Source organism: Vidua chalybeata, chromosome 18 (genome assembly GCF_026979565.1).
Source record: "Vidua chalybeata isolate OUT-0048 chromosome 18, bVidCha1 merged haplotype, whole genome shotgun sequence".
NCBI classification, from domain to species: domain Eukaryota; kingdom Metazoa; phylum Chordata; class Aves; order Passeriformes; family Viduidae; genus Vidua; species Vidua chalybeata.
This window is the reverse complement of record NC_071547.1, coordinates 10,263,312-10,276,988: the sequence shown is the minus strand read 5'-3', so window position 1 is coordinate 10,276,988 and position 13,677 is coordinate 10,263,312.

The window sequence follows — 13,677 nt, the reverse complement described above, 5'->3', positions numbered from 1 at the left end:
CAGTCACATCCCAAAAACTGATACCTGTACGTGGGCCTGGAGTGGAGTGTGATGGCTGAGTTCCTGATGTGGCTGAGACACCTGACTTGATTTTTGCTGAGTTTTGAGGATCTGGAGCTCTGGCAAGGAAGGAGAGGGTGTTTCCCACTCCTTGACAATGTGCCATCTCTGCTGCAGCTTAGGCAGCCAAATGCAGCAGGCTGGATTTTGTCAAGTTAACAGCTTACTTAATATAACTTAACATTCTCTGCACATGTCACGGGTTTTTGATAAGGTGATGATGTACCAGACAGGATTTGTCACGGAGCCTTTAAATGAACATCGTTCTAATAATAAGAAGTGCAAAGGAAGTAGCAGGATTTATTTCCTGTCTGTATCACTTCATCAATACATATATTTGTGGGAATAGCTGGTGACTTGTGTTCAGTGTTGGGGAGATACTTTGCCAGCAGCTGTCTGTTCTGTTCCCTGTTCTGGGGTAATTTTGGGAGTTAACAGAAGTGTGGCTGGGATGTCAGTGTGTGTGTGGGACAGGAGAGGGGCTCCATGAACCCATGGTGAATCAGGGCACTGCCTCCTCATGGGAGCTGGCAAACCCCAGTCTCAAACTCTTCCACACCAATCTTATGCCTCCGGGAGGGACGTGTGAGGTTGTGAGCTTTGTACAACTGTCAGAATTCTTTGCCAGTTTCCCCAGTGCTCCTGGGTCAGCTTTTGAACTGTTAATTTCTGCTTTTGGCAGCCCTGAGTAAGGGTTGTACTGCTGTAAATGGCTCAAACTTAACTGCTACACTGAAGGAATTTTGTTTATGGGCTACTTCATCCTCAGTTTCTTAATGAAATGGAAGTTTGCCTTGCCTCTGTCGATCACCCTAAAGAGTAGATGTGTCTCACAGAGTACATGAATATTGTATCCTGGGTTTTTTATCCTGGCAGGCTGTTCTGTAATGGCCTGAGCCATTTGTGAGGCTGGAAGTGATAAAGTGCAGTGCCTTGCTATGCACTCAGGGAAGCAAGTGCTTTTTTTTTTTTTTTTTTAAATCCTAAAAAAATGCACAAGTAGTTCTGTGGTGAGGATGAAGCATGTGGAGATCAAGAGTGGAGACATCAGCTGTAGAGCTGAAGATTTCCTGCCACGAGTTGGAAAAACAGAGACAAGTTAAGGAGATGGACAAGGTCTTGCTTGAATTCTAGGAGAAAATTGGTTTTTCTGTCTGCTCTTTGCCTGCTTATCATCAGTCTTGAAGGATCCCAACCCTCTGAACAGAAACAGCTTTGCTGCAGGTATGAAACAATTTAATCCTCATTAGGAACAGCATTCAAAGCAAATTTAGGAAATGGCTTTAACTCGTCGTTACAGTAATTTTAAAGAAAGGTGAACCTTCTGCCAAAAATAGACTTTTATTGAGGGTTAAATTGCAGTTGGCTGAGTCATATTAAGCATTTTTTTATTGCCTTGAGAAATGGACTGTGATGTTGATATGTGCAAAATAAAAAAGACATTTTCCCCCCAGCCATTAGATGTTCCAGTGGAAGGAAGCCAGATCAGGGAGGCAACTTCCAGGGGTTTTTTGACATCATTCTCAACAGAAAGGTTTCCAAAGAGGCTTTCTCCAAGGACAAATGCTAATACACAAAATTGGCTTTTTTAGTTTATGTGCTCTGCCTGGAATTTTGTAACGAGACAAAGGGATTTAATGACAGAAATCTTAATTGTTTGTCTTGTTTTTTGTAAATTTCTGGGGAACTTAAAGAAAATAAAGCTTAAAAAAGAGCAAGAAATAGCTTTGTGGGTAACTGAGGTTCTTCCTCTTCCAGAAAAAAGGAAAAGCAGCATTTATTTTCTTGTTCCACAGGAGCAAACACTGAAATATTCAGAAATTCTGAATGGGTGTCTAAGGTTTGCTGTTACTATTTTTAGTTTGCCCAATTCTAAAGCTAAGAATTTAATACACAGTGAAGTATTTTGAAAACAAAAGAATGCACGTTTCTGGTTTTCCATGATTTATTGAAAACCTATTTTCACAGAAACTTCAAATTTCATACAGTTAAAAAATTCTACTGTTGTAATGTCTTGCTGAATGTGGAAAACCCCTTTAATATTTAACATCAGCTCAAACTTTGGGGATGCCAAAAATCTTTTAATACTTAAGTGCCTATCACTTTACAGTGGAGAATTCCGTTTATTTGGATTCCTCCTTTTTAAGCAAGAATGCTTTTCTGTAAAATATTGATTTCAATGTTTGAATAGGCATGCAGAGGAGCTTGGGTTTATGAAAACCCCACTTAAAATATTTGGGTTTTTTTTTTTCCTCTCCAATGTGATGCTAATAAATAAGGAGAAGGGAGAGAGTGGCTCAAAGAAGCCTTGGGACCAACATTAAAATAACATTTAGGTGACAACAGAAATGCAGAATATTCTCCATGGTGTATATCTGAACAGGATGGGTGTCTCAACTCCCCTCATATAATTAAAATGCTGAACAGCAGCACGGGAAGAGTTACTTAAGCCTTTGGTTCTAAAATAGCAATGCTCTGAGCAAAGCCAGGCATTTGTGGGGCTTTGGAACCGAGAGCTGTAACCCACGGGAAGCAGCTGCTGATTTATTCCATCAATCTCACATTTGAAAGCTATCAGTTCTCTGGATGCCTCAGGTAGCTTTGTCATTTTCCATTTAGTTCTAATTTGCATCCCCATGTTCTGCCCTGAATCCTGAGAGGGGGGAAAAAAGGCAGGATAGTGATGAAATGTACATTTTTCATTTCACTTTATTAACGCTCCTTATTTTTATTGAGTTTAGGATTCTTTGGAGGGTGGTCACTGCCTGCAGATCTCTGCAGGTTTAATGGCCAGCCCAGGTCATGAAAGCTAACAAGCTTTAACAAAAAAAAAATAAATACAAATGCAAATCCAGGGGGAAAATTGGTATCTTCAGTCAAGGTTTCTGCTTGGTGGTTTCAATCCTGTTTGGAATTGGTGACTGAAGGGTTTTTAAGTGAACAGACTGGTGGCACTGGCTGACACAGGTTTGGAGGACAGGCTCAGGACACATGGATGTCTGCTTCCATCGTTAAATGAGGAGGTAAGTCAAGTTTTTTTTTTTGCTTTTACTTTTTTTTTTTTTGTTTTCAGGGTGTTTGATAAACGATTGATTTCTGTCACACAGTTGAAGGCAGCTGCTGATCATGTCAAGTTCCTGTTAACACTGAAAAATTACTCATTCTGGAGAAGAAACAGCCTTTTGCCCATGATCTAAAATTTAGCAACACTGCCTAATGGCTACAGGAATATATTTTTTCTGATGTGATTAGACAAGAAACATTCCAAACCTCACACATCATGAGGCATCACGTAATGGGGAAGGCTCTGAATACTGATGATGCTAAATCATGTAAAGCAGTTGCACAAAATGTGTAGAAAAGTAGGAGGCAAAGATTCTGTTGGAAAGGATTTCTGGGGTGGTAAAAATCTCATCCATTGAGATTGGGAATTGCTAAAACAATTCAAGACTGTCTGGAAAACTGAGACATGAAGGAGAGTTTGACCTGGGACCCAGGAATGCTCAGTCTGTAATGGGATCTCAGCATTAGAATATTGATTAGGTCTCATTTTGGACCAAGCCTGGAGTTTTGCAGTTCAGGAAAGTGAAATAAAACATGGCAGGGCTGTAACCAGCCCTGCCTCAGCCTCTTGGTCTCATCTTCCCCTGAGAGAATTCAAAACTATGGATTTGGTTCCTCTTTCATTGAAATTTTTGGGAAGAGCTTTGAAAGTCTGGGTGAAATACAGAAATGCAGTGTCTGTCCCCTGAAGAAGGATAAACCCTCCTCTGTTCCAAGGAAGGGACAATTGCTGGCAATCCACTGAGTGGCTCTGCCACAGCAGGGCTTTGCCCCTGGAGGATTTCATCCATCTGAGTAGACACAGGTGCTTGCCTGCCATGTCCAGGTGCTGTGAAGGGGAGTATTTAGCAGATATTTTGGGCTGCAAAGCTGCAGTTTTGGTGCTCTCATACCTGGGCTGCCTGGGTGTGGGAGGTGGGGTGTGGATGGCAGATCTGGACTGTGCTTGGAAGGAATCATGGAATCACAGAATGGTTTGGGTTGGAAGGGACTTTAAAGATCATCTTCCACTCCCTGCCATGGGCAGGGACACCTCCCACTGTCCCAGGCTGCTCCGAGCCCCATCCAGCCTGGCCTTGGGCACTGCCAGGGATCCAGGGGCAGCCACAGCTTCCCTGGGAATCTGTGCCAGGGCCTCAGCTGTGCAGTGAGCAGGGCTGGGCACCTCTCAGTGCTAATTTGCCTTTCTCAGGGAAGTCTGAAGGTTTTGTTTGCTCTGAAATCCCATGAGGGCCAAAGGGAGCATTAGGGATGCAGTTGGATGTGCTGGGCTGGCTCGTGCCAGCCTCTGCTACCCCAGTGCTGATTCCCTGGGGGGGATCTCACCCTCGTGCCTTGTAATGGACGTGAACAGCCTCAAACACTGGCTGTGGCCTTCCTGAGGCCTGCAGTGCCTCTTTATCTTGTCACCCAAGCAAAGGTATCAATAACCCGCACAGCCTCTGAGCAGAGGGGTTTCTCCCCATCCATCCTGCCTGGCAGGTGCTCCATCTCGATTATGCCTCAGCTCTGCTCCATCTGTCATGTTCCTGGCCTGAATGACAGAGCAGGAAGGTGCTGCTGGTGGGAGCATTTCCTGCCTGCCTAATGGGGATGTAATTAATGGATGCAGCCAGCCAGCCGAGCAGAGGCACGAGGCCTCTCCTTCAGCCACCCAACCGTGCCGTGTTACACCCTGCTCCATGGTGGTGCTGCATATTCACTTAAATTCTGAGGCATTGCTACATTTAATTAATGTGTGAGAGTGAACCTTTCCACTGCTCTGCAGCCTTTTATTGCCAAGTACCTGGCTGGATGGATGTGGTGTCGTGCTGCAGGGCCAGGCAGGCTCTGGGTACGTGGCTTGTCCCTGGGGTGATGCCTGTGACCCGGGCGGTGTCCCAGCCCTCCACCCTGCCTGTCACTCGTTCCCTCAGTGAGCTGAGTGTGCTGCACAGGGGCTGCAGGGACAGTCACAAAAATGGGGCTGTTCAAAGGGCTGCTTTGGCTCTCACCCTGCTTCCCCCACGGTCTCCTTTGGGGGCAGACATGTCCTGAGCTCCTGCTGGAAGGCAGGCCGTGAGGGCGAGTTTTGCTGCCTGGGAGTTTAACCCAGCCGTCATCATCATCATCATCATCATCATCAGAGCACCTCGCTGTTCATCGAAAATTGGGGTTTTTACCTTCTGTGTTTTTGGGACGTGCTGCCTGCTCTCAGCCCTGGCACAGCGTGGCCAGGCCAATGCTCGAGTCCTCTGGGGCGCTGTTACAAACGAAATTGGGCAGCACGGTGTCCGTGCCGCCCCTGCTCATTAACTGGTTTAATGAGCCTCTCAAATGGCTTTGGGGCGGAGCACAGGCTCCTGCTCGACCTTCCTGCTCTGCTCCTGTCTGCTCACACGGCTCGGCTGGCAGTGGGGTTGGAACTCCAGCACTGGGGTCTCATTTTGGGGACGGCAGATCGGTGTAGCTCAGCCCTGTGGTGGAGTCTGGGGAGTTGGGAGTTTGCCACAGCTCTGTGTGCGTTACTGACAAGGTTTCCTGAGCGCCGAGACCCCGCAGGGCTCCGGAGCCACACCTGGCTCAGGTGCTCCATCCCCTCAGGTGCTCCATCCCCTCAGGTGCTCCATCCCCTCACCGAGCCAAACTCCTCCCGCCTTTCCAATTTCACACCGATCTGCTCTTGAGGTTTATAAACAAACTCTCCTATGTTCATCCACTTAAAAGCACCCGAATCCGCTCTGGGGAAATGCTTTCCTCCTCTTTCCTGTTGCTGTGGCAATGGCCGCTGCCGAGCAGGGCGGGCGGGAGGAGCCAGCCCCGCGTCAGTGCAGAGCATCCTCCTTTCCTGCCTGGGAAGGGCAGCCACTGCCTGCTGCTGCCTGTCTCGCCGCCGATTTTACCCCCACAGTGGTTTTGAAATACGAATCTCAAAGGTTTCTACAGAGAGAAGTAAATGGGAACAAACATGATGACTCATTGGGGGAGGCTGAGGCACAGGAGGGCAGTGATCAGCCAAAGGCTGAGAGCTGGCTCCCTAACTCAGCTAGACATTACATTCTCCTTCCTCAACTTAGCTTTTACCCTGGGTTTGAGGGCAACTTAACCTTCCTTAAGGCTTTGAGTAGGGTTTTGGATATGTCAGAACTTCACCTACACCTCTGAGCACGTCTTCAGCATCCTACTCTTGCCCCTTCTCCATCCAGCTGGGCAGGCCAAGGCTCCCTGTGGAGCAGGTGACTGGCTGATTTCTGGATCACCAGCTACATTTGGTAGTTGAGTGTGAGAAGCTGGTTGCACCAACCATTGGAAGACAGCACCTTTGCCTTGGCAGTTGGTGGAGATCACGGGGATGTTCTGTTAATCACATCCGTCCTCAGTGACTGGCTGACAGGTGGCAGCTCCCTGGGGATAATTAATCATTTGTTTGTCCAGGGTGTTGAGTGTGGAATGGCAATGCCCATACAGATTCTGGGTGAAGCTCAGAGAGGACCTGTGGCCCTTGGCAAAGAGGATCTCACTCTCCAAGGTGGAACTCATTAGCTAAAGACAATAAAATCCACCCTGAAGGGATCATGGGCTTTCTCCCTGCCACCTTTGGCTCCCCCAGGGCTTCAAGCAGCTAAAGGATTGAAAAAGGAGAGGAAAAAAAACTGTCTGACATCTGTGGGCTTTGATCTGCTGTGGAAGATTTCTCCCCTCAGCTTGGGGAGGAGAGGGGAATGTATTCAAAACCAGAAAGCAAATGCTTGTAGGTCAGGTCTGTGAGGAGCAACACCTTCAGCTGAATTTTCTCCTGGGGAATGAGCAGCAGCAGTGACAAAGCTCTGCTGGCCACTGTCACTGGGGAGCTGAGCACCCTCTGCCACGGGCTCTGCCAGGGGGACACGTGGCACAGGTGCCATTTGCAGACAGTGTCACTCTCCCAGCAGGGAGGAAGGAGGGGAGAGGTCAGGCAACCTCCCTGTAATGTTTGTTTTGTTTTGTTTTTTGTAAGGCTTTCCGCCTTCTCCAAATCCTCCTTTCCAAAGGCAGCTGGCTCAGCAGGGAGGTGGGAGCACAGGCAGGATGGGGATCAATGAGGGGAACCCCCTCCCTCCTTCTAAACTCTGAGGCCTCTGTGTGCAATATAAAGTGGGGAAAGAAAGACATCTGTACCAAGGATTTGTCAGGCTTGTTCCTGCCAGATAAGCTGGCTTTACCGAGTGGCTTGACATGTAATTCCACACAGTGTGTAGATGTTTGTCTTATGTTTACCTAGAGGAGGAGATTTTCTATCAATCCTGAAAAAAACTAACCTTGTGTAACGGTGCATATCCTCGGTGAAAAGGAGTGTGAGGATCTGTCAAAATGTCAGGCTTGCCTGGAATGAGGGTCCTGCAGAAAACAAGTGGGATTAATGTCTTTGAAGATGTTTCATTTAGGAGTAATGGAGTCCCCAGGCTTTTGGGGGCCCCTATAATTGAACTGAAGAGGTTATAAAGCCTAGAAGGGAAATGCTGTGCAGAGCTGGACAGGCAGAGACACTCTCAGAGGGAGAGGGTCAGATAGGTTATTTCTACTGTAAAACAGCATCAGAAGGATGTGAAGAATTGTTCCTAAATTACACTTCTCTGTCTGGATCATTTTAGGGAAGTCAGTAAGACTTGGAGGTTTGCTTCTAGGGGAGAAAAGGGCTTGGGTCTGAGTTTTAGTTTAATGGTGCTCATGGAAAGAAACACAACCCCCTCTGCTCTCTGAATCATTAGGCAGGTTTGCAGGACCATAGAAATTTGTAATTATATATATATATAAAAAAAGAATAAAAAAGGAAACTTCTTGAAGCTTCCACATCTGTAATGCTGCAAGTCAGCACACAGTGTCTTCTCTCTGAGGAAAAACCCATGTTGAGAAAGTGCCTCCTTTCAGAACCTGAAAATGGATCCTTTACAATGTGTATTTTTCCTACCAGGGACAGAGTGTTTGGATGGAGCTGTGTTTTCTGCCTGAGACACTGAGCAGAGTGTTCCTCTTGACAACTTCTTTGTTGGCTTTAAAATGCTTTTTGAAATAATGCCCTTTCTCTTCTGAAGGCTCTCAAGCTCTTAGAGAAGTGGAGAAATTACCATGCTTGTGAGGAAACAGGCACAGGGCTGTGGGGCCTGCACTGCTGGCAGCTTCTTGCTGTTTGTCCCAGCTAGCCAATAACCAAATAAAACAACACCTGTTAATTGCCCTTTCTTTGCAAAATCCACTTATTTCATAAGCACTGGGGGGGACTGGGAGGGTGAGTCTGCGTTGCTCATGTTGATGTTTAACCTCGTAAATCCTCGTTTCTTGCTGGAGATCTGCTGCTGGTGTCAGGGGTACGAGCAGTCTTTAGTTTGCTGTTTCATGGGAGAGACTTTCTGTTGCTGGAGATGTTGTTTTGGCCTTGGACACCTCCTCTCAACAAGCTCCTTCTCCAGGGGAGCTTTGAAACCCGCCTGAGGTTCTGAATAAAAGGTGCTGTGCATCTGAAGTGCCGGGCCCAAGGGCTCTCCAGCAATCCAAACAGCCAGCACACAAAGCCATTAAACCTCAAGTGCCTGGCCACGATTACCTGGAGACAGTTTGCAGCTGAGTCCCGCACGAACCAGCTTTGGCTGAAAAACCACCCGAGGCACGTGGAAAAAGTCCAGGTAGGTCTTGTTGATTCATCAGGGTGGGTGGTTTAGTCCTTCAGCCAAGGTGAGTGGGAACAAGCAGAAATGAGATTAGGGAGGGGACAGGGAGCTGGTTTAAAGGGGTTTCTGTGCTTTCCCCCCCTCTGCCGAGGCACTGGAATTTCCAGCTCAGCTCGCATGACTTAATGGCCCTGGTGTCCTGTATCCTGAAAGCAGATACACGGCCTGGAGGAGCCAGACCTGACCTCCTCAGGTCCATTTGCAGAGTGAAACCCCAGAAGTGCAGCTCCTGTGCTGCCTCAGAGCTCCTCCATCTCCTGGCACCTCTTCCATGAGGAACACGGAGCTTTATTTATTTATGTATTTATTTATTATTATTTTATTTTACCTCTTGGTACCGCACCAGCTGGAGCAGCTTCTTCCAGGGTGGGGAGTCTCCTGTGCACGCTCTGCTGAGCCAGGAGACTGCTTGGATTTGAACATGCACTTCCCTCCTGTGGCTTAAAAGCTGTATCTGCATTTTTAGGGATTTTTTTCCCCCTCCAACTTATTGAGGTACGAAGGGAAGATTATGGCACTTGATGATTTAATCAACATAATCTCTAGATAAAACATGCTTATGTTATACTACTGGGAGATATTAATTTATGCCGGTTTGCTTCTCCAAAGGTAAATTAAATGATTAGTTTTAAGACTGGATTAGTTGCACATGTGCCCTGCCTCTTAAAAAGGCAGTTTAGGAATTCTTAAAAGCTCCTCGGCTTGGCATTTCTCAGGAGTCATCGAGTCCCTTCAGTGCAGGTGCCATGAAAAGTGGAATTGTGGTGCAGCACTTAAAGGTGGGACAGGGGCCGTGCTCCTGCCCCAGGCACCCTTTTTGCCCAGGAGTGTCATTTTACCAACTTGTTAATTCGGAGAGAAGGCTTTGCCCCAGCTCTGGAAACCAGAATTGCTCCTTTGATCCAGCCTGTACCTTGAGCTGGTTCAGCGTGTGCTGGAGCAGACCTGCCTGGAGCAGTGTCCACATCCACGTCCCACTGGAGAGAGCACCGGGACCCCCAGGCTGTGTCACCCACCCACGGCCACGCTGGGTGCAGCTTGGAGCAACCTGGTCTGGTGGAAGGTGTCCCTGCAAGGAGAGGAGCTTCAAGGTCCCTCCCAACCCAAACCATTCTGAGATTCTGTGGTGATGTGCTTGGGTGACCTTGGAAATTCAGGCAGCACCTCGGAACTGCCTGAAAATGTACCACTGAAAATCCCCCCAAATGTACCACTGAAAATCCCCCCAAATGTATCACTGAAACCCCCCCCAAATGTATCACTGAAACCCCCCCCAAATGTACCACTGAAACCCCCCAAATGTACCACTGAAAATCCCCCCCAATGTACCACTGAAATTCCCCCCAAATATATCACTGAAATTCCCCCCAAATATATAACTGAAAATCCCCCCAAATGTATCACTGAAACCCCCCCCAAATGTACCACTGAAAACCCCCCCAAATGTATCACTGAAACCCCCCCCAAATGTACCACTGAAAATCCCCCCAAATATATCACTGAAACCCCCCCAAATATATCACTGAACCCCCCCCCCAAATGTATCACGGAAGCTCCGTGAGGGCAGAACAAGAACTAAGAGCAGGAGATACTCACCGAGGTGGCTGGAAGGTGTCACAGCTCATACAGGCGGGGAAACTGAGGCACAGCGTGCCTCTCCTCACAGAGGGCAGCAGCAGTAAAATGTGGGTGCTTGACGCCAGAGTCATTGGATTTGGAGCAGATGTGCTGAGCTGAGCCGGTCCGTTCCCCTTGGGAATGCCCGAGGAGGTGCCCCGACACCGGCTCCCCCTGACCCAGGGGAGGAGAGCTGCCAGAGGCCCTCACGGCAATTTCAGGGCTATTAAGGATGTGCTAATGAGCTTCCTGCATCGTTTTCCGGCACTCCGCTCCCCCAGCTCTGCCCATGCACTAACACCTCCATCCCGGAGCGCAGCAAACACTCCCCTGGAGCTGTAACTCCATTTCTCATGGATCTGGGCATCCGCTGGGCTGGTGCAGCTGGAGGGGCTGGGGAGAGGACTTCTCCCCATCAACACAGAGAGCAGGCGCTCAAGGCACCTCAAAGGAGCAATTGCTGGTCCTCCAGATCTGGGGCAAAACCTCACAGAATTGTGAAAAACGCCAATCACTTGTTTTTAGAATTTTTAAAAGTTTAATTAAAAAATGGTTATAAAAATAGTAATACAATTAGAGTAATAAAAATGTAGAGTTAGCACAATTACAAGACAATAAAAATCGAAGAATTAGGAAAGTCTGGATGCTCTCAGACACTAAGCCACGACAAGCATGCCTTGTGAACAAAGGAATAACCTTTAAAACAATACACTGTTGCATATTCATATCTACTTCATGGTTATGCATACATTCTATTTAAAACAAGAAATTCTGTTATATGTCAGCTGCTTCTTTTAATCCCCACGGCGTCTTCGAGTCTGAGCAAGGCCTGAAGAAATTAGCTTCTTCTGATAAGAAAACCATCAATTCCTCTTCTCTGGAAGATTTAGGTGTTCTGTGACTGTTATCGCATTCCTTTTAAAAAACCCCACATACATAGTTTCTATTTTAACTACTAAAGCTTCAATTTAACTACAAAACTACACTTACCGTACTATTAAAATGTTAATACAGCACAACTAATCAATATAACATAATACACATAGTAACTATCTGCGTAGAGCCATATGATGTGCATTTTTCACAGAATGAATGAGCTGGTGCAACAGTGCCGTGGGTGAAGGGCGAGGCAGAGACCGCTGCTGCAGGATGCTCTCAGCCATCCCTGGGCTCTGTGCTGCTGGAGGCTCCTGTGTGGGATGGAGCACCCAGGAAAGGCCACATCCATCTGCTGTTTGCCATGGCTCCCTGGTGCTGTTTTCCCTGGTACAGTCAGTCCTTGGGGCTGGCTCTGCACGCCGCGTCTCTGGGATGGTTGGTGGGATCTTCCCCCGCTCTGCTCTGCCTCTCTGCATCCCGGGGCCATCTGCTCCTGCCTGGGGTGGGTGTGCTGGGGGCTGCTCCAAATGTGGGGCTTTGGCTCTGGCACAGCCAGGATTGCTGTTCCCTGTGGGACAGAGGCAGAGCTGGGGGAAGGAAACTTCTGTATCTCCATGGAGGTCAGGACAGGGATGAATTAATGAGGCTGTAGATCACACGAAGGGTGGGAAGCAGGTGTGGAGCTGCCCTGAAGCTTTTCCTGCTGTAGCTCTTCCCATTGCACTGCTGGACGTGGGTGCCTGAGCAAAGAGCACAGAGAGCCCTTCTTGCTTCACGACTTCAATTCTCCCATTTGAATATTCAGAGGCATTTTTTCTGCTCGACTGTTTAGAGGCGAGTGTCTCCTCCTGTGCACGGTGCTTCTGCACCTGATTTACTGTGTGATGCTCTGGGATTAAATGTAAACCAGGGGGGCTGATCCAGTCTGCTCTGAGCTGGGCACCTCCTGGAGCTCCAGAGGCATTTCAGGAATGAAATCAGCTCATGAAACCCTTTGCCACTCTACAGATGTGCCTGGTGTTGTGTTCAGCTCTTCCCCAGCCCCCCCTGGCCACAGGCACCCTTGAGAAGCATCCCTGGGGCTGAGCTCTTGCCCCTCACACGGAGGCCCCTCAGTTCCTGTGTGACTCTGTGCGTGTCCAGCTCCTCAGGGGCTGAATTCTGGGGCTGTGCCTTTGCCCTGGCTGATGCCCGGGCAGGGAATGCCCCACACAAGGTGGAGATCACCTCCCTGCTGCCACGTGGGTGGCTGTCTTACCAGGAGAGGAGATGGAAAGGTGCCCAGCTGGTACTTGTCACTTCTGACTGCAGGCATCACGGACGTGTCACTGGCAGAGCAAAAGGGGAACAATGTTATTTTTGGCTGGATCAGGCTGCTTTCTCTCTCCAAGTACCACAGGCTGACACGAGGTGCTGCTGAACACTCAGTCTGGTTTATCTTTGCCTTGGTGAACAAGGGGAAAAAGCAATTTTTTAAATTATAAAGAAAGTGTTTGTAGTCTTTCGTGCTGGCAGAGCCTTGGCAACAAATCTGGTGTGCAAGGTATATTTTGACTTGGTTTAGTGTCTCTCTCAGGCTGCTGATGGCTCTCCTGCATCTCCCATCCAGCCTTCCATGACTTGTCCTGCAGCCACAGAGGATTCAGGTCAGTGTTGGGCAGCAGGGACTGTGCTGCCACAGGGATCTCCACACTGCAGTCCTTGCTCTGCAGCCTGGGGGAGAGAGAGCCAAAGCAGGTGGGTTTGGAAGGAGGAGAAGTGTGAATTCCTGGCTCCAGGAGGGCAGGCACACGGGGAGCAGCAGTGGGAGAGGGGGGATCCCACTGATGCTGAGCCATCCTGCCGCTGCCTAACACAGAGAGATCAAACCCGAGACAGCAGGTTTATTTATTGAGGTGTTTGTTTGAAGTTGAATGGACAGGAATCACATCTCAAAACTGTAAAGAATGAGCTTTTTAGCCTTTTTCCTTTCCACAAAACAGCAGCAACATCTCGGCAGGGATGTCAGGGCGAATCTGTTTCACTGACAACAAGATTGTTCTGTCTAGACGGGGAAGCGCCGCCAAACCGAGGGAGGCTGCGGAATAATTTAAAGCCAAAATACTTTACAGACATTAAATTTAAAAGTAAAAGCTGGCTTGACACACACGATGCTTGATGGATAGCTGGTGTGAGGGTGGGATGGCAGCTGGCTCTGACACGGAGCGTGGTGGCAGGGATGGGCAGGTGTCACTCGGGTGACCCAGTGGCTGCTGACCTGTCACCTTTCCTGGATAAGTTCCCACCAGAATTGGTCCATGGAGGTCTCTGAGTGGCCTGTGGAGCTCAGTGCAGGGATGCTCTGCAATATCTTGAATTCTGTAGCTCTGAGGCA